We start from the raw sequence: 19,452 nt of genomic DNA, 5'->3' as shown, positions 1-19,452 counted from the left end.
CTTCAAATAAAAACAACAAAGGGGCTTATTCTGAGTTATCAAAGCTATTTGGTCTTAAAACCACTTCACTCTGCAGAATCCGTAACCTACTTTCACTTTGAATACACCGCCTGCTACCCTCAAGGGACCCGCAACTTTCGAACAACAGTATTTAACAGTCAAACAGCTGGTAAAGCAAAGCCCTCCTTATACATTTAATACCATCAGTGCTTTACTAGGCTACTGACAGTTCTGAGAGACAGTAGTTTAAATACTGCCCAAAATATTTTAATAGAAGATTTTTTTCCCTTATGTTTCTAATCCCAAAGCACCGTTTGGGTGGGGTTTTTTTTGCCTTTTTTCTTTTTAAAGGTGAATCCACTTTTTTCCAAGCTGCTAAACAGCTTGGACTCACAAAATGAATTTCAGCCACACTACAAAAGGGAGCGACACAGGTTCTGATTAAAATGTAAAAAGGATACACAGAGATTCAAAGCAATTCTTGAAGCAGCCTATCTAGACATAAAACTGAGGAATAACTGTAGTACAAGCATAGAGTGAACCTGAGGTGTATGCAACACTTAGCAACCAAAGCTCATACAAGAAAGGTTTGCAAGCCTACGAATATTAAAGGCTCAAACCCAGAAAAAAGTACAAATAACTTGCAGACAAACGTGTAGGAGGAAGAAGCATGTGTATGTGGGAGCAACACTTCTTACAATGCTTTCGCTACTTCTAAAGAAAAACCACATTTCTTCACATTATCTGTACTAAAATTAGAACAATTTATAGCAGAGAGCGCTAGCACAACTACCTGCCCCAACTCTGGCTCAACAGATGCCTTGAAATCAGCACAGACCAAGAGCAACACACTCCGAGGTTAACGACTTTACATTACATGTCCTTAGTTTGCCCTCAGAAAGGGACCAGCTTGACAGTCTGGCTATCTCATATTATCGTCTAACCTGTGCCAAGGACGTACGATTTGACTTCTGGCAAGCATCCACCAGAAGCAGACACTGATGTAAAGAAAAACACTGCTTCTTCCAGCGTTTGTAGTAAGTGAAGAGGCTGCCCAGTCATTCCTGCCTATCAAGGCTCGCTGTGAGCCCCTGACCCCTGCATGGCCTACAGCTGTTTGCCTTCGATGGCAAGCAGGCTGCCAGCTCCACAGATGTACACTTAACTGCTCATTCTTTCTGCCTGGATGTTTCTGGTGGCTCCCATAAAAGCACAGAAGAGGCACTTCAGGGCACCCCACAACCAGCGATGACCCTGCCACTCCTGGTCAATGTGACAGTAGCCTAATTTTTTTTTTTTTATTCTTTATTTTTAACCAGTTTAATTGCAGCCCACAACGTTACCAATATTAGCTCTGAAAATTGAGAGCTGGTCTAATTCACTTTGCTGCAGGTTGGCAAGTCTCAAAGCATCGCAGGCACAAGGGTGATTTGTCTATAGACACAAAGACAGCACTGTATCGATCTATTAATTAGTCAACATCTGGAAGTTCCCCTCACTCTTCCCAGATAGGCACAGGGACCAAAAAATTCCTTTAAAAAAATACCCATGCCACAATTCACAAATCAGTGGCATTTGCCACAGAAAGTTTTACACATACCATAAGGAAAAAGAGGGGGAAGAGTAAGAGCTTGGGGCTTTCCTGCAGCTCACCTACTTCTTGCATGAAGAGTTAATACTATGAAAAAAGAGATTGCAGTAGTCAATGTCGAACATTAAAAATGCCATTCCTTTATTAGCCGTCCATTATGTTCTTTCTCTGTTATAACACAGCCTTTTGACACAGGTACAGAATATTTTTTGTTTCTGTTTACTAGACACTTGTTCCAGATTTCACTTCCAGCTTGGTACAGTAGAAGTGCTCGCAACCTTAATATAGCTCACAAGACACCAAGACAAAATTATTCCTCCAAAAGTATACAGCACCTAACACGTGGGGGAATCTGAGCCACAGCTAACACTGCAGCACTGAAATACCACACACCTTATACAAGCATCACAAATAATTTGCACACTTCCTTTACAACACAAAACCTCTACGTTCACATGAGACAACCCCCAATACTTCTTTTTCTTCCCCTTTTCAGTTTAAAAGCAGACCGATCTCAGTGTAACAGCAGCTTTTTGAAGGATACAATCAGGAGGCATTGTGGGGCATGAATAGGTTTTCCACTCTGCCATTTAGGTATACAGACCATCACAAACCAAGTTCAATGAGAAAGTTTGAGTACCTTGAAATTTTAATTTTTCTTTTCCATAAAACAAGACTTCTCTCAAACTACAGTTCGAGAAAGTAAAAGTTAAGAAAAAAATTATAACCCTGTTATAATTAAAGGCAATGCTACTTTGCATATGCATCAACAATCTGAGGTTTTTAAGGATCCCAGATGCCTTTTGGTTGGAAGTTACAATCCAGCAGTTCCATTAAGTCCTGCGGCAACCAGATTTGCAGGCAGTTTACAAGTGGTGAAACAACCATGTGCATAAATAAATAGTTTACATTATTTAAGATAATGCACCAATTTTAAACTAGTCCAAGTAGTTGCTGAAGAAACTTCACTAAGAACAGGAATAAGACAGTGGTTGCAGGTTAGGAGGATTAATTATATACAGCTCCAACATTAACTCAAAGATGGGACATGTTACAGTCTGGCTGCCACCCAAATTTCTAACCAAAACTGGAGCTCCAGCTTCCCTGCTTCCTTTTTACTCATCAGGTAGAAATTTCTAGTACAGCTAAAACCTGTGTGAATTCAGAATGCAAGTGTAGCTCAACCCTTTCAAAACGGCAGTATCATTTTAAGTTAAAATGCTTTCACACTTACTAGTCACATTATTTGGATCCAGAAGTATTACAACTATGATAAACTGGCACGTGTTTATTTTGAAAGGCTGATAAGTGAATTCTGGTAAGTATAAATGTACAGGTAAACAAGAGTGTGATTTTTCACTTAGTTTCTGTTAATATTAATCAGTGTTATCCATTAATCATTTTCAAGTCAGCAGACAGAACAGAAACACAAGAAAATGCATCAGAAAAAAAAAATATCTAATTTTCATTGCACAGATACACCTTAGCTTTAAGTATACTGCCCAGTGCAAAGTTCTGCAGTGTATTTCCTAAGATAACAAACCAGGAATGCCTTCTCACAACTCTGCTCTATGAAATTCTTAGCTAATGTGAATAGCATATTAGCAAGACATGCCTAGAGATTGCAATGTGAAATACAAAGTGTTTGACTCAAACGATCCAGTCTCCTACAGTTCAATACATTAGCAATACTTCAGAGCACATGAAAAAAATAGTTTCAATATACTTGCACAGTTTGAAGAACAGGTGCATGAAACAGAATAGTGCACAGGCACAGCAATTCCCAGTTACTGGGAAAACACATCTGGTACAAGTTACATCATGTCAGCGGATAGTAATCAGGACTATAACACAAGAGGGAATTATTTATATCATTGTACAATCACTCCTTTCTTGTGCATCTCAGCTGCTTTATATGCAAAAACCTGAAAATATGTTAAGTGGTAAGCTTTATCTCAAGACAGAGCCAGTCAGCACATCCTCAGTTTTTGCATTTCTATGGGTAAATACTCAAGCCTGCCTTTGCCCATGTAAATGCAAAATAAAAAGACTTGACTGCAACTAACGATCTATTCTGTCATCTCCGAAACGTTAAGGGACAGCTTTTAACACCCACCTAAGAGATGGTATCTGTAATGGGTTCACGCTTATTAGAGCTACAAAGAAAAGGAGGAAAGAGTAATCCTGTCTGTATCAGGACAATTCTGTGTAGCTGACACAGACTTCGAGAATACAGTGTAACATATCCAGAGGATATTTGGAAACAGCATTCACATTCCTGGGACTGTTCTGTGAAAAACAGAAAATCGTAACTTTCTTCTTTTCACTCCAAGATCAAAATTCGCCTGAAATAGATCTTCCCATCGACTCGTATAAAAGATCAGACATAAAATGGTGTGTGGCACTGTGGCTTGAATTTTGGTAAAATTAAAGCTATGCCGCATATTTGGGCATCTCTGTCTCAAATGGATTAGTCTTGGTACAACTAAGCAAACCGACACGCACATCATAAAAAACCAACAACTCTGGCAACAACTGAAAGTATTGCAGGGAGTCTTGGCAGGGAAACAAAAGACTGGAGAGTGAATAAATACTGTCCAGTTCTCAAAATAAAGGTCTGGGCAGAAGTATGTTCGACAGCATGGTATATGGAAGACTGAAGATGCAGTACAGCATCTAGACTGTCCCATCTTCCAGTTATTTTTTTTCGACCATTCCTAAAATAATCTATGATAGGTATCTTGCTAACTCAGCAGGCAACATATTTTCACTGTATGGAGCTGGCTATTTGCCTGTAAGTATTTAACAGTCTAATGGAAAATGAAGCAGAACATATTTCCAATTCCAGAAAAATGCCTTATATAATGTCCTGCAGCTAAAACATAAAAACTACGATAAAAAAAACCTTCAGGCTTTTTCCATTTCTTAAGATGAATTATTTGGCTGTATCCAGAATCTGGTTTGAGGGACAAAGGCTTTCAAACCAGTGATTTCCAGAACTGTGAATCTGGAATTTTTTCAAGCATTATCTCCACAGAAAATAGTTTAAGAGGTTGCCATTTCAGAATTCAGCAGCATTATAATCCCTCAGCTTTTGCAATAAGCTGAAGGCTTTCTATTGGCTATGAACTAGTTGTAGATATGACAGCCATAAATCTCAATATTTTTCTTTCACTAGGCAAAACCATCTCGAAAGAAGTTCTAGTACACCACAATATACACTCTAATTAGAAGTCTAAGCCCTTCCTACTACCTTAAAAATATAAAAATTAAACACCTGTGACTGAATAAGAAACTTCCTCATATTCAAATCCATTGTTGTGTCGCATCTGTATCTTTCAATGCAAAAAAATGAAAGCAAGATTAAAATAAAACCAGGTAGTTACCCCTCAACAGTAGCCATTCACATGTATACACCTTTCACACTACTTTTCTGTAATTTTCTGATAACTTGATAAATCGTTTGATGACTTGTATATATACACACATATGAAGCAAAAAAAGCTTTATCTGACCACATCAGCATATTATCTGTCCCTTCAAATCTGTATACTCATCAAAATATGTGCCAGAAGTTCAAAACTACCCACTGCAGGGCCTTCGTTTCTCCCATTAGCCTACTCTTTGTTCCAAATCACATCTTAGTGCCTAGTTTTCTTCTTGTTCAGTGGCAAGATTCCTTTTTGCTTTAAAAGCTCATGCTTTCATCACTGTCTGCTCATGTATCTTGAAGACTAGTAAAAACTGTTAAGATTTTATAAACCATCCATTAATAGATGCCAGTGATGACTATTCTTACCAAACATCATTAACTTATTCTAAGATTGCAAAGGATTGTTCAGACAATATAGGCTACACACAAGGCCACGTGAATACGAAAAGGAAATCTATCATCAAGTTCTGTACTTCTGTTTCCCAAAGTTAGCATTTTTCCTCCCAGGGAGGAGTGGAGAAAGAAGCATTAGATGTGTATCTGTGCCTTTGAATATGTAGATGGAATCAATTGAAAGAGCTCAAAAAAACGTCTGTAAATGGTCTGTCCACAAAGTAAAACTGACAGGTATAACTTCCACCTGGGCATTTATTCCAGAGGAAAGGTGTTTTTCCTTGGTTTAAGCTGACAGCACTAGCTTGGCAAGAAATAATAAAATTTTATATCCAGAATAGACTTACCTCCTCTCCTACCAAGTCCTAAAGGAGACCTCTGCAATATACAGAGTGGAGGTAACAATGAAGTTTTGTATTTTTTACAGAAGGGTTCAGTTTAAGAAAACCCACAGACAGGTTCACTTATTTGCTTATAGCTTTTTGCTGACCAGCCTGTACTACACATCACAGCACATAATGTGCTCCTGTACCATTTATCTTTTGCACTGTAATAACGGAATGTTTAAAATAATCTCATCTGAGCTGAGATCACGCTGTTACACACACACACTTTACAGAGTCCCTCAGTCAGTTTAATGTAGTTTTTAAAAAACACTTAGATTCATTTCCAGTCTACCAGTTTATCTTAAAAAAACCTGCTCAATATTTTGGAACTTTGCTAAGAGTGGTATGTAGTAGAAAAAAGAAAATTTAAATAGCAAAATCTTCTTTGGCTTCGTGAAGTGTGAATTTGATCTCTCCAAAATAGTTTGTTCTTCTCACATCATTGGAATGTGCTTACGGATAGGTTTAAAATCCTCTCCATTTTTCATTTAGAGCTCTTTACACACTAGATAATTTTGCCTTTGAAACCAGCAACAAGTTTGTAAAAACCACCATAGCAACAAAAAAGCTCGCAGCAGCTGCACAACTGTCCCCTGTACAGTGGCAGATGCACTAGCTAGGAGCATGACTCACCTCTCTCTGGTAAAAGCTGCATAAATACTGTTAAAAGCTGTGCTGATGGAGAATTAGCTCAAAGAGCTTTGCCTTCTTTTCTTTACCTGAGTTTCTCTTTTAGTATCTCCACCTTTCAAACTGCCCACCAAAACACACCTGCATTCACCTGTAGAGTTTCAGTTTTATAACTTCAAGCAGCATTTTAACTACCAAATCACCAAACGCTACTAAGATCAAGCCCGGCTAACCTTGTGGTTAATACAAAGATGATACGTGTTCATGCAAGAACAAATCACCAGTAGAAGTTTATGTAGTGTTGACAAAGTCTTAATGTGTCAATACCAAAACTATACCATTGTGTTTCTTCTTGCACAATGTCACAACGCTCCTGTAAACCCCAAATAACCATTTGGTATGGTTATCTTCCACCACCAATTCCTGTCTTGTTTTGAGCTACTGAATCTTATGAAACTAGTTTTAGATGCACAGTGGGTACATCTGGAAAAAACAGAGGGTCTTGCTTTTCTAATACTTACATAATTTAACAATACACAAACTTATCAGCTTCCAAGAAATGCTAACCAAGTAACAACACTTCGACAGAAGTCCTATTCGCAGATGTGCTACCTCTGCAAGTAGAAACTACATTCAGCGCTCTCCCTGAGGTTACCAGTTAGACATGGGGATATGAAGCTGTTCAGCAAGTCTGTGTGTGATCAGAACAGACACTGTACCACCGCAGCAGTTCATTTTAACCCTCACATATTTTACAGTTGCAATTCTCAAGCATAAATACTCTTCCCACTGATAAAGTGGATTTTATTCCCAGTTTTTCCTCTAATTCGTTATGCAGCTGTAGACATCTCATGACCACTTTGTATTTAAATTTCCTTCTGGGGAAAGTCAGGACAATTATCAGTTACGACCAAAGTTACTTGTTCATTTTAATCTGATCTAAGTCTGTGTGGCTGCCAAAGGAGGCAGTACACTCTTTCCCTATTTATATGCCAATACCAGCATTCTTATGGTTGCAAGGCAGGGTGCCTTGGGAAATCAGTCTGCCTGGAAAATAACCATTCCTTGGGATAAATTTTCAGCTGGATCAGTTCTCTGAACGAGCTCACTGTGCAATTTCATGAATATTACCTTCCATTACAAGATTTTGTTTCCTGAAATAATCAGTTTGTTCTACAGATGCCACCTTGACTTTCACCTTCCATAAAATACCAAGGTAAGAGAACCAGAAGCACAATAACAAGTCTGTGGAAAAAAATCTGAGGATAATGCTTAAGAATTGAAGTTAGAAAAATAACTATGCTTTCAAGAACCTGTAGCAAACAGGAATTTTTCTCATATGACTTCAGCCTTTGCATAGCTTATGCTTTCATTTAAAAATAACTTCCTAATGCTTATGAAAATATTCTGAGATATGGGTTTTCTCTCCTTACTGACATGTTATAATCTAAACCCACAGATCTATCTTTAAGAACAGTAGCAGAGTAACAGGCTTCAAGTCAGATCCACATCTTGGCAAAGGTCTGAATCACGTATCACAGAAACCACCTCAGGAAACCCCCTTAGTGGCACACAAATTCCAAATCTCAGCAACGAGATGCTGTCTTTACAGCAAGCCAGATGAGAGGTACAACACTTGGGAAAAAAACAAACAAACAAAAACAAAAAACCAAACCAACCAACAAACAAACAAAACACAAACAAAAAACCCCAAACAAACAAACAAACAACAACAACAAAAAAAAAACCAAACCCAAACTTTTCTTTTCCCTCTTGGCAGAAAGGAACAACAGTTATTTAGCTTCCTAAGCAGGACAGGGAATAGCATCTCAGTAAGGTTTGGGTTATTTGTGCAAAGGGAGGGTGATAAAAGAAAAAGTGTGCACTGACAGCAAGGATTACTAACTTCATCATATTGTCTGAATCTAAAGTGCTTGGAGTGTAGGATGACAGAAGTTAGTTGTGTACAGGAGAGATTATTTTAAATTATTTCATAGCACCATAAGCGGGCTAGGTAATTTACCAAAGATAAGTAGAAGGTGGGATCCTTCATCAAGAAATCTGCAGGTTAGAGGAAAAGGTCTGAAAATCTAAAAGAGGGAAAAGAAAACAGACTAGTTTAGGAAACAAGTTTAAAAAAAGGCAGCAGAAAACACTACAATAGATTAAGGTGAGGGGACACCAAATAGGAAAACAGAAGTACTGGAATGAATTTGGAAAGGTACAAGTGAAAGAGGAAAAGTCCAACTGGGTATGTGTTAATACAAGGCTGCCTTTCAAAAAGTTGCAATTACATTCAGGACATTTTTTTTCAGACCTTTAAACTGCAGTCAGCATGGCATTTCACTCTAATAGATTTTGTACTGCAGCTACTAAGTGTGAAATGAATGATTCAAGACATGCACACTACAATAAAGCAAACTAGGGATTCTCAGCAGCCATTTTTACTATTACATGACAAAGGCGCTGAAGATTTATTAGGATATGTTTCTGTCCCTGCTAAAGACTTCTGAAGTCACATCTATATACCACAACTTCTATTTTCATAATCTCAAGCCTACTGGTGTCACAGTGCATCAAACACCTATCCCAGCGTAAGTCCCTCAAAGCAACATGCGGTTAAAACACAGGAAATCCAAGCACAGTGCATGTCACTTAACAGGGAACTTGGATAATTTACTACAGTAAGAAAGCATACAAAATATACTGAGGAATGGCAATGTATGTGACCCCATCATTTCTGTGATTAATACCTCAAATTTGCTAGCCTGAAAAAGAAAAAAAGGGATATTTACTGGAATTAAGGATAGCGCTCCCATCATTGTATGAAACTGTAAGTTTTTAGGACAGAACCAGAAAACCTACAGAAGTATGAGCAGGAAGGAGAGCTTCTTCTTTAAAACACATGTAGCAAAAAATATCTGCATCAATCAGAAAACATAAATACTCCTGTTCAGCAAATATCCAAAAATATTACAGTGACACAGCTAGTTGACAGTACTTGCTATGTGTCAGGATACTGGATGCTAACAGCAATCGGGCTTTTCGTTAGAAATAATCTACCTTCTACCATTAAAATTCACAGTTGTCTCTGTATGTAATTTATCTTCAGACAGCACTATTAAGACACATACCATAATTCCCTTTTCATCACATAAGCACTAAAAAGGCTTAAATAAGCATGACCTGCAAGCAACTGTGGAGTTCAGAACAGATTTTTACTGTCTTCCATGAGACTAGTCAGCCACAGGAAAAGCAAAGTTCTAGTAAGCTTTCTGCACCTGCAAGATTCAGCTATGCTCCAACTCAAATATTTGCAACTTTTTGTGTACAACATTCCCATAAAAGAAGGTATGTGGATCAATGGATGCTTGTCTGTAAATTTTAAACTATAAAACTTTCTGCTTGTAAAAAAGGAAAAGCTCTACTACCTTATCCTACCAAGCCATCTGTCTTTGCAGTGGGACCACAAATATTCCTCCAAAATTCCAGCTGAAAAACTTTCTGTTCGGTTGTATTTACTACCTGGGACAGAACGAAATTGGCTTAACAGGTTTTGTCTCAAATATTAATATGGGTCCTAGTTCCAGTAATGTATCTTCAAGCAAGCCCACTCGCCTTTCACATTACATTCCTAAAATCACATTTCCACTGAAAGAATCAAATTTCAAAACTTAAAAATACACAAACAAGAGAGCAATACAGCATAAAGTGCTGGTAGTTGCTTAGCATAGCTAAATGTTTCTCTTGAGTGAAAACTACTAGTCTGAAACCTCCTCAGGGAAGGGTGTCTGAAAGTGTCAAGGAAACTAATGCAAGCTGCTTGTGTTAATGAGTTTAAGCTGCTGGCACCAGAGCTACTGCCAGAGTTTCACTCCCTATGCAATTGTTTTTCAGGAGGAAGGAGCAACCTAAAAATCACCAATTTAAGATTACCTGGAAAATTAAGCATTTGCAAAGGTAATTTGTAAAGTAGATACTAGAAGTTTAGGTTATAGTGAATGTTTCAACTGAACTAGGAGAGGCTGTCTGTTATGCTTTTACTAGTTAGGAGAGCTACCTGAATCCTACTTAAAGAGTTATAAGCAAACCCCACCCACTTTCCAAAATACTGAAAATGAAGATTCTGCAGAGACCCAAGATCGTATATAATTTTACTCACAGTTAGTCGCTTATAAGGGTATGTGTTTAAACAGTTTGCAACTTCAAGAACAAATAATATTTTTATTAAAAGGTTCTTAAAGGCATAAAATTTGTCACTTCGACACAAAACATCCTTTTCTGTTAAGAGATTAGTTATTTAGAATTTTGATATAATAAAGGAGTTACTGCGAAGTTTTTAAAATATGTAAGCCTCACATTTACAATGGCAACAGTTGGAAGTTAGGCATTTAGATCCACAGAAAGAACAGCTTACAAACTACACATTCTTGTTGGAAAACACTGTCTGAAATAATTCAACCATGCTTCCTCAGCTCAAGGAAGCTCAAGACATTATACAGTGATGTCAACTAGTAGACAGTATCTGCACATTGACTGCATTAATATTTAAGGTGTATAACTTCATGATAATAAAATGACCTCCACATAAAAATCTACATTTTTTCTAACTATTGTGGGGGGAAAAAACCCCAAACTTTGGTATTATAAGGTTCTGAAAAGACATATAGCACATATTTAGCAAAATGTAAAATAATATTGTTTTAAAAAACAAAATTATTTTATTTAAAATTTACGTCATCTTCCATGTAGAAGCCAAGATCTGAACCTTACAGGGAGAGAGCTGTTTCACAGCAGAATACATTAAGAGATCAGCTGTTCTGTGTTGTAGGCATTTAACCCAGAGAATGGCTATAAAATATTTTAAAACAATATTAACCCACAGAATCAGGTTGTTAGAGATGTCAATCTTCTCAACTGGTTGGTACTTCCTTCCGATTATGTCTCTCTTTTTTGTGGGGTTAGAAAGAAATTTATTCTTTGATAAGGCATATTATAGCATGCCACAGAGAAATAGGTCACTGATGACATGTAGTTTTGTAATCACCTCAAATATACCTGTGCCTATCTCTGATACGCTGTTGGTGCACCATTCTTCCATTAGGCACTGATACAACACAGGATACCAACACTGGAAGATGGGATCTTGTTTACTGAAAATATCTATTTAATGCAGTTGGACAAACTCAAAGGACTCTTCCCAAGTCATTCATACTTGTACATCTCATGCTCTAGGTGGTATGACACCAGAAATATTATGTCTGGTCTATAAGCAATTTCTTATACATATACTTTCCACCTTTAGATGAAATTCTCAGTCTGAAATGTCGACATGCTATCATTCTGGCAAAGAGAAGCTAAAACAGAACATCCCAGTATCTTGCACTTGCAACAGAACCTGACAAACAGCTTTTATACATACCTAACCATTTGTACAAAACTGCTGAAGAACTTACTCTCCAGAAAACATCAGTTAAAGGCTTCCTGTATCAGTATTAAATAAGAAGAAATAATAATATAATCCATTAAGCCCTTTAAAACAAATTCACTGTAGTCTATAATGCCAAAGTCTCTTCTGATCAGGTAAATATTTTTAAGGTTTTTTTACAAATATTACAGATGCTAAGCCACAAAACATTTACTGATCTTCCCAAATCTCAATTACACCAACTAAATCTGAAGTAGCTAGAAATACTGGTCACCAAATACTAGATAACATTATAAATAAAATCTTAAAGTCTCTGACATCCTATTAAATGCAATTGCTTCGAAAAAATAAAAACCCTTCCTGATTTTGCACTTTTCTTTCAAACACATACTCTCTGAAAAAGCGTTCAAAATTTCTATGCCTCAACTACACATTTACTCTGTGTGTTTACTCTATATCTCAACTTTATTATCAGCATCTAAATTTAAGTGTTGGCTGCCTGGGGCAGGGATGGGGCTCTTCATTCATTCAGCACAGCAACCATATTGCAAGTGCTTGATTAAAAGCAGAAAAAAAATGCATCTTACATTCAGGCAGAAAGACAGATAAATGGGTTTCAAATAGGTACCTATAAGAACACTAAACCCACGTAAAGGATGTAAATGAATGATCTGTTACCATAAAATACTAGATCATTTTAAAATGACATTTTGCAGCTCCACAGCCCTTTTAACACCACCAGTATTCACAGTCCTGTATCTATAAAATGCATTTTGTTAATACACACCAGATAACTCAAAAGAAAAGGTGCCCAACTTCCGCACAGGAACAATCAAGCTGCAGTCAATCAGCACAGTGGCAAATCAAGGTGCACCAGACCATCCTTCACAAATCAATGCTCGCACATTACATCTCCTTTATTCAGCGCGCACACACATACCCCACCATCAGTCTCTTGATTCACCGCGCATACACCACTGTCAACAAAGCATGTGCCAGTTGCCATTCCCAGAACAATACAGCTCAGGTCATCCCCTGAAAAGATAAAAATGCACATTCCTCACATCCTTTATGTCTGCTGTACTTCCCTCGCTTTGACTTAAATCACTTCTACTGCACAAGATGCCAAAACTCAGTTGTGATTAAAGATACTTACATAATACTATGAAGACCAAAGAGATACACTATCCTGAAGCATATCTTTTCATTCTAACAATACCTGTTCCAAGACATCCACAGGACCGAAAGTTGCACAGATGGCAGTTAAAAATCAAAACAAAAAACAAAACCCTAGAGCGCACATACCACAACTTATGTCCTGAGAGCAAAGAGAAGAGGAAGATACCTAAGCAAAAGACTGAGGAAGAGAGAGAACAACTGATTTTACGTCTGATTTTTCCTTTCACACGCCTAGACCCAGAACCCGCAATTGTAAAAGGTAACATTTCATTTCCTCACCTACCCAATGACAACTCCAGTCCCAGAAGCGAGGGCATTTAAGAACCGCATTCCCTCCTAACAATCGCGGACCGTGCACCGTCGTGGCTGCACAATTCGCAAGTGACAAGGAGGAAGGAGAGGGCTGCCAGTGGCCCCCACACCTCCGTGCCACCGCTCCGCGGGAGGGGGCTGGAAAGCAAAGGCAGAAAGCGAAGAGAGGTGTGGAAAGGCAGTCCAGCATAGCCAAATGCAGCAAGATTTTTTTTTTTGTTTTTTTTTTGCCCGCCCCCCCCCCCCCCCCCCCCGTCACTCCCCGGCTTGCTTCGTGCAACTCACCTTCCCTCCCCTCCCCCCCAGGCAGGTGGCACAGCCCCCTCGCAGCGGGGTGCAGCAGCCAGGGCAGATCCCCCGACCCTCCGGCAGCATTCCTCCCCCGCCCGCTCCCCTCCTCCCGCGGGGGGCTCCCCTGGCTGCACCCCTCCGCCCAGGGGGGTGTCCTGCCCGCACCCTGCTCCCCCCCCTGGGGTTGTGGGCCGGGCATGGCGCTTCCTCCCCTCCTCGCTCCCTTCCAGGCCGGGAGGCGGCTCTACCCCGCTCCCTCCGTCACCCACCCCCGGGCTGGGCCTAGCGCTGCTCGGCGGCTGCCGCCAGGCCCGAGGAGAAGGGGGAAGGGGATCCCCAGCCGAGCGGGCGGCCCACACTCACCCAGGCCGATCCCCTCAGGGCCGCCCCCGCCGCCTTCCATGCCGGGCGGCGAGGGGAGGGGGGCACAGGCGAGGCGGCGAAGGGCGGGTGGAGGAGGCGAGGCGGGAGGGCGGAGGGCAGGGCGCCCGGGGCCCTCCCTCTCTCCCTCCGCTCGGCCCCCTCAGCCGCCGCCGCGGAGTAGCCGCTGCCTCGGGCTCGGGCTGAGGCCCAGGCCCCGCGGCCGCCGGCGGACACGGCTCCGGCTCCCGCTCCCCTCAGCTGCCGCCGCCGCCGCCGCAGCGCTACGTGGCCGCCGCAGCCAGTCTCGCGACTCCGCCGCGCGCGCGCGCACGCGCGCGGGCGCGCGCCGGCGCGGGGCGGGCGGGCGCGCGCGCAAGGAGGGTGGATTGCCGCGCGTGTGCGCGGGCAGGGGAGCGCGCGCGCGCGGGGCGGAGTGAGGGTGGGGGGGGGGGTGTATGTGTGTGGGGGGGTATACACACACACACGGAACACCCATAGGCTGAGGGGCGGGGGGCGCATGCGCCATGGGGCTGTTACCTCGCTGCCCCCCCCCCCCCCCCTTCGCTGTTCACCTCGGGCTGCGGCGGAGCGCAGGTGAGGCGCGGGGGGGGGTGTCTGCGCATGCGCGGGGGCCGGCGCCCCGCGGGGCTCAGGTGAGGCGGCGCGCGCGTGTAGCCTGGCGCGCGGCGGGAAGGCGCCGGCTCCCCTCAGTGGGGCCGACCGTTACTCCGCTGAGGTAATTAGGGAAGGCCGCCCTAATTGCAGTCAGCTGAGCCGGGCAAGCTGTGGCGAGTGCTCCGCCGAGCTGCGGCTAACCCCGGCCCACGCCTCGCCTCGCCTCCGTCGCTCTGGTGAAGGCCGCCGGTCGCAGCTCTGCCGCTGGCAGCTGGGAGAATAATCGTCGTGATGGGAGCCGGGTCGGCGTGAGGCTTCGGGGCCCTGGTCCTCACGGATAAGTGGGGTTAATGCTTCACACAGCGGCTGCGGCCACGGGATGGGAGACGCCTTGAAAGGGTCGTGTGTCGTGTAGGGTGATAGAGCTGCCCCTCAGGAGACAGGTAAGACCTTAAAAAAGGCCTTATCAGTGAGGCCCAATCTAATTTACAGTAGCCAGAGGAGTCGGTCGCTTCTGTTATTATGCCAAACCCCATCTCCTACTTACTCAAACCTTCATCTCTCCTTAAAACACTAATAACTACTTAACTCTGGCCTGTGGTTTCTTGATTACACCCACCTGCAGGGCCCAGGACTGATGCATGAGGGAGATGTGACCAGAAGTAAAAAAAATACTTTTTGCTGGTAGAGCTCCCTGTTAGCGGCAGGTATGGGACTCAGGAAGGGATGTGGGGAGGGTCAGGGCTGCTGTTTTCCAGGCTGGCACAGCGTTTTGCAGCAGAACCACTTCTCCCAGGAAGCTGCAAAGCTTACTCCATAGCCCTGAAAACCACTGCTGAGTGCTGTGTAGGAGGGAGGAGCACTGCTGTGGTTTAGGTTTGGCGGCGGTAAAAGAGTTAGTGAGAGTAGCAGAAACAGGAAAAGGGGGAATGGCACCAGCCCCTTTGGTAGTGTTAGCTGCTTCCCAGGGACTTCAGGAATCTCTTATGCCCTGTAGTTTTGGCTCCCTCTTGTCTACTCTCAGACCTGTGTTCCTGCTGTAGTTCCCTTTTTTTAAATCTTATAGACCGCAATCCCTTTTCTACCTGTGGTTTTTGCTGTTTGCTTCAAATGTCCCCCACTTAACAGTGTAGGGCACTTGATTTGAGGTTCTGCAAAAAAATCTATATGCCCTCACTCCTCTAAAATGCAGTGTTTCATGCCAGTGTATTAGACCTGCTCTTGATTATTGAACGTAAAGCCCAGATTTGAGCTCCCTGTGCAGAGCAAGGATTGGGGCTTTCAGAATTAAAGTTTATAATCAAATAAAAGGGGCAGGGTAGGCTGGGAAAGCTCCTTGGTGGGATCAGAGCAATGTTGCCAGTTTTATTCCTTGCCCCAGCAACCCCCTGATGTGTGGGCATGGGAAAGGAGCAGAGCATGTCACACTTTACTCTGACCAGCCCCATGGGAGCTGTTACTAACTGGCCCAGTTCAGAACAGGCCCCAGGCTGTTCTCATCTCTGGTGGGACTGTGTAGCTGGAGAGGGAGGGGATAGCCAGGGGAGACCCTGGGTTTTGAGAGAATGGGCACTGCTCCATTTTAGCCTAACACCCTTGTGCAGTGCAGCTTCTTGAGAAAAATAGAGGATGTCAGGGGATGTGGTGCTACTGTTTGTTAATTGTGTGCATGTGAAGGATGCCATATAGTAGAATTTCTTGCCTTGAAAGGGCTGGGGACCTTTTTCTTGGAAAGTGAATGAACAAGACAGTGACAGAGCCCCACTTTCACATGTGGGATTTCATCAGAGGCACAACTAAGGGATGTTGGAAAACAGTAGGTGCTCTTGTCCAAAGGAGTACACATGAAAAGTAAAGCCATCAACTGTTTCAACACCCACAAATGTGAAGCCACTGCATGTGTCCATGGGACATGAGTAGGCTGGGGCTTTGATAATATCTCTCTCCAGCATGAGGTGAGCTTTTGGTCTCCCAGGCTGTTTTGCTGTTCCCTTTTCTCTGATGCAGTCTGTGGTTTTCTAACTTGGCTTCTGTACCCTGAGCCTGCAGCACGAGGTCCCCTTGCGTTGAAATGGCTATTGAAGAATTGCAGGGGCCTTTCCTGAAGAAGGTGTTCTACATCCTCAGCTTCACATATGTCAGCAAGGGTGATTTTACTCCTCCCAGATAAGAGCTATGCAGAGATTGAAACGAAGTGTTAAGTCCCTCTTTCTCAGTGGAGTCCTTGACTCTGCAGAGGGAGAGTTTTAAAAAAAATAAAGCAAGCGCCAAGTGCAAATATCCCTGGACTCTGAAGGGCTTCTGATGTGAAGAAACCAAAGCACTTGTCCTCATGGCCCTCCTTGTCTCCCATCAGCATCAGTGGTGGCCTAGGGAAGAGAGAACTGCAGAGGAGAGTGATTCTTCCTAGCCTCGCTGCCTGGTTTGGCTCCCAAAAGCCCAGGGCACCCACTAGTCGCACACTTTCTTCCCTGGGTGTTTAGCTAATGGAGGGTGACAGCTCCTCATGCTGCTCCCAGGGAGAGATCCAGCTGAGAGGTTGGCTGTTGTACTTAGCCCTGTTCCCACAAGGAAGCCTGTTAGAGCTATTTACATCCCTCTCTTTGATCTAGCTTTTGACATGAAAAGACATGTCAGCCAGGTAAAGGGAAACAAACAAAATGCACTAACCACCCCATATCTCTGCTTGCACATGATCTGCTCCCTAGCAAACACCTGCCTCATAGCCACAGATCCTTATCAGCCCTCTGATTTCCTTGCTGTCATCTCTGTTTTCCCTTCACACCGGTGTATAACTTCTAGGGGCAACTTTCTGCATCTTGTTACTTGCTTAGTAATACGCTGTGGCTCCCTTGCCCCCTCTCTCTGGCATTTCCCTCTTCTCCAGAGTATAATCAGTGTGGGAGATGCCTTTATGCATCCCCCTCATTGCATGTGGTGCGAGGGACAGGTGATGCATATCTTCATTTCCTCCCTAAACTGCTGCAGTGTTTCAGCTCGCTCCAGAAGTAGCAGCAATACAACAGTAGGTGACATTGTCCCTCCCTGGAAACCAGGCCTTTTTTTCTGCTAAGTAGCTTAGGACCTTTCAGGGTGAAAAGTACAATAAAAGTATGAGAATTTGTTGGGCCAAGGGCTGCAGATACAGCAGAACACTGTGTTACTCACCTGTGTTTTTTCTAGAGGATAAGATATTCTAGACTTGCTGAGAAAGTGAACTTAACAAGAGTATTGTTGAGATGCAGTGAGCTCTGTGGTGGGGATAACCACTAGTACCAGCTGCAGAATAGTGTGGGAAGGAGAAAAATCAAACAGAGGTAAACCCCTGCTTTTATCAGCCGTTAATTTTCATGTGGTGTGGGCAAGCTTCTTGAGTTTGCAAAGTTGGGTGTTCTTGGGCAATCCCTGAGCCATCTGCTCTAGCTATTTTATATGTCTTTCAGGTAGCAAACTGGGGCTGGAATCCTCTAGTATGAGAGATGTCAGCCCAGTCTGGGGCCTGCAGTCCCATGTGAGCTGTGCTGCTGGGAGATGGGGCCCAATTTATGAGAGTTCTTGGCTTTACCCAGGCAGTGATGGCTCGCTGCTTCATCTGGGCACTTGTGATGATTTCTCAGGAAACTCAGCTGCCAGCAAGCCAGCCCTTCTAGCCCTTTTCTTCCCACAGCCAACAGGGAGATGGGCTGCCTTCCTGCTGTCCTCCCTGCCTCCTCCCATGGTGAGAGGTGGCTTGTTGGTGCCGGTGACAGGGCTGATACTAAGCAGGGCCCAGGGGAACAGCACTAGTCTTTCTCTACATAATTGGTCTTTTGCTGAGGCCTCCAAATCATAACAGATCTGTTTTGGGCACAGCTTGACCTGGGCATGACTTGACACTTGTGAGAATGCACTTGTAATGGGGACTCTTTCTCCTTCCCTGAGGTGCTGCCCAAGGACCCTGCAGAGAACAGGCCCTGGCCCACTAGGAAAACAAGCCAAGGCTGAGAAGAGAAACAGGCATGGACAGGGCACTGACGCCTTGCTGATCCAGTCTGCACAAACCAGGTGATTCTCAAATTAATGCTTTATCTCTTAGGTATCCTGCTATGTCCTGCAGGATTTGGGATCCTCGCAGGCAATGGGAAAGGAAGCAAAAGGAAAACAAAGGGTCTTTCCTGCTAGCTCTTGTCACAGGAAGCCCCGCACTGTCTGAGGGATCCACCACCACTGAGTGCAGAGGTGCTGGACTTTGAGACTATATGAGAGCAAAGTAGAAGTTCAAGCAGAGGAAATTCCTGTTCCCATTCTCCCTTCTCCTTTACTAGTTCAGTGTAAAGCCACAATTAAAGATTAACTGCCTCCAAATAACGTATCATCCAAGCTAACATCCACCAGCATCTCCTTGTGCCCAAGATTAGACCTTTGGAGCAGCAGGATACAGGCAGAGTTGACATGCAACAAACAACAGAGAGGCAGAACTGCAGACTGAAGTACCTACTGCGGGTACCGGTAGGTTTAACTCTGCCCTTCTGAAAAGACACACCGGGCCCTCCCTGACAAGGATTTTAATGGTGCAAGCACCTGCGTGCTGAGGGGCAGCTCTTCAGGGTCCCGGCATGGCTATCTCATTTCACCATGGTTTTACAGGGCCTTGTGCATTAAGGGCTTGAGCTCAGCCTGGACAGGACAGCAGTAACAGCCTTGTATAATACAGAAGAGCCTGGTAGATCCATGTGTGGGTTATTAACTTTGGGATACTGGGGGTGGGGTGGTAGCATGACTATTATCAGAGCCATCAGCCTCTGCATAAAAATCATGCCACAAAAAAAATAATAAAAAGTTCTCTTGGGGA

General features: G+C 43.1%; 1 protein-coding gene and 1 long non-coding RNA gene across 3 annotated transcripts in view; one reads left to right on the top strand and one right to left on the bottom strand.

Annotated features, from left to right (window-relative positions):
- ZNF652 (zinc finger protein 652) overlaps positions 1-14,309 on the bottom strand; it is a 28,307-nt gene extending 13,998 nt beyond the window's left edge. The window contains exons 1-2 of one of the 2 annotated variants that reach the window (XM_032984985.2): positions 14,007-14,309; positions 13,324-13,490 (exon numbers count right to left, since the gene is read on the bottom strand). The gene's annotated coding sequence lies outside the window, so the exon portion shown is untranslated. The remainder of the gene's footprint in view (positions 1-13,323; positions 13,491-14,006) is intronic. The other variant, XM_032984984.2, reaches the window with a different exon arrangement.
- A 275-nt stretch (positions 14,310-14,584) lies between these two features.
- LOC116959662 lies at positions 14,585-19,452 on the top strand. Its single transcript, XR_004405999.2, has 2 exons — positions 14,585-15,064; positions 18,543-19,452. It is a non-coding gene; the product is annotated as an uncharacterized LOC116959662 (long non-coding RNA).

This window comes from Tyto alba, unplaced genomic scaffold, assembly GCF_018691265.1.
Source record: "Tyto alba isolate M040663 unplaced genomic scaffold, T.alba_DEE_v4.0 Super-Scaffold_12, whole genome shotgun sequence".
NCBI classification, from domain to species: Eukaryota; Metazoa; Chordata; class Aves; order Strigiformes; family Tytonidae; genus Tyto; species Tyto alba.
Note: the sequence above shows the minus strand (reverse complement) of the source record. Positions and strands in the feature narration are given on the sequence as shown.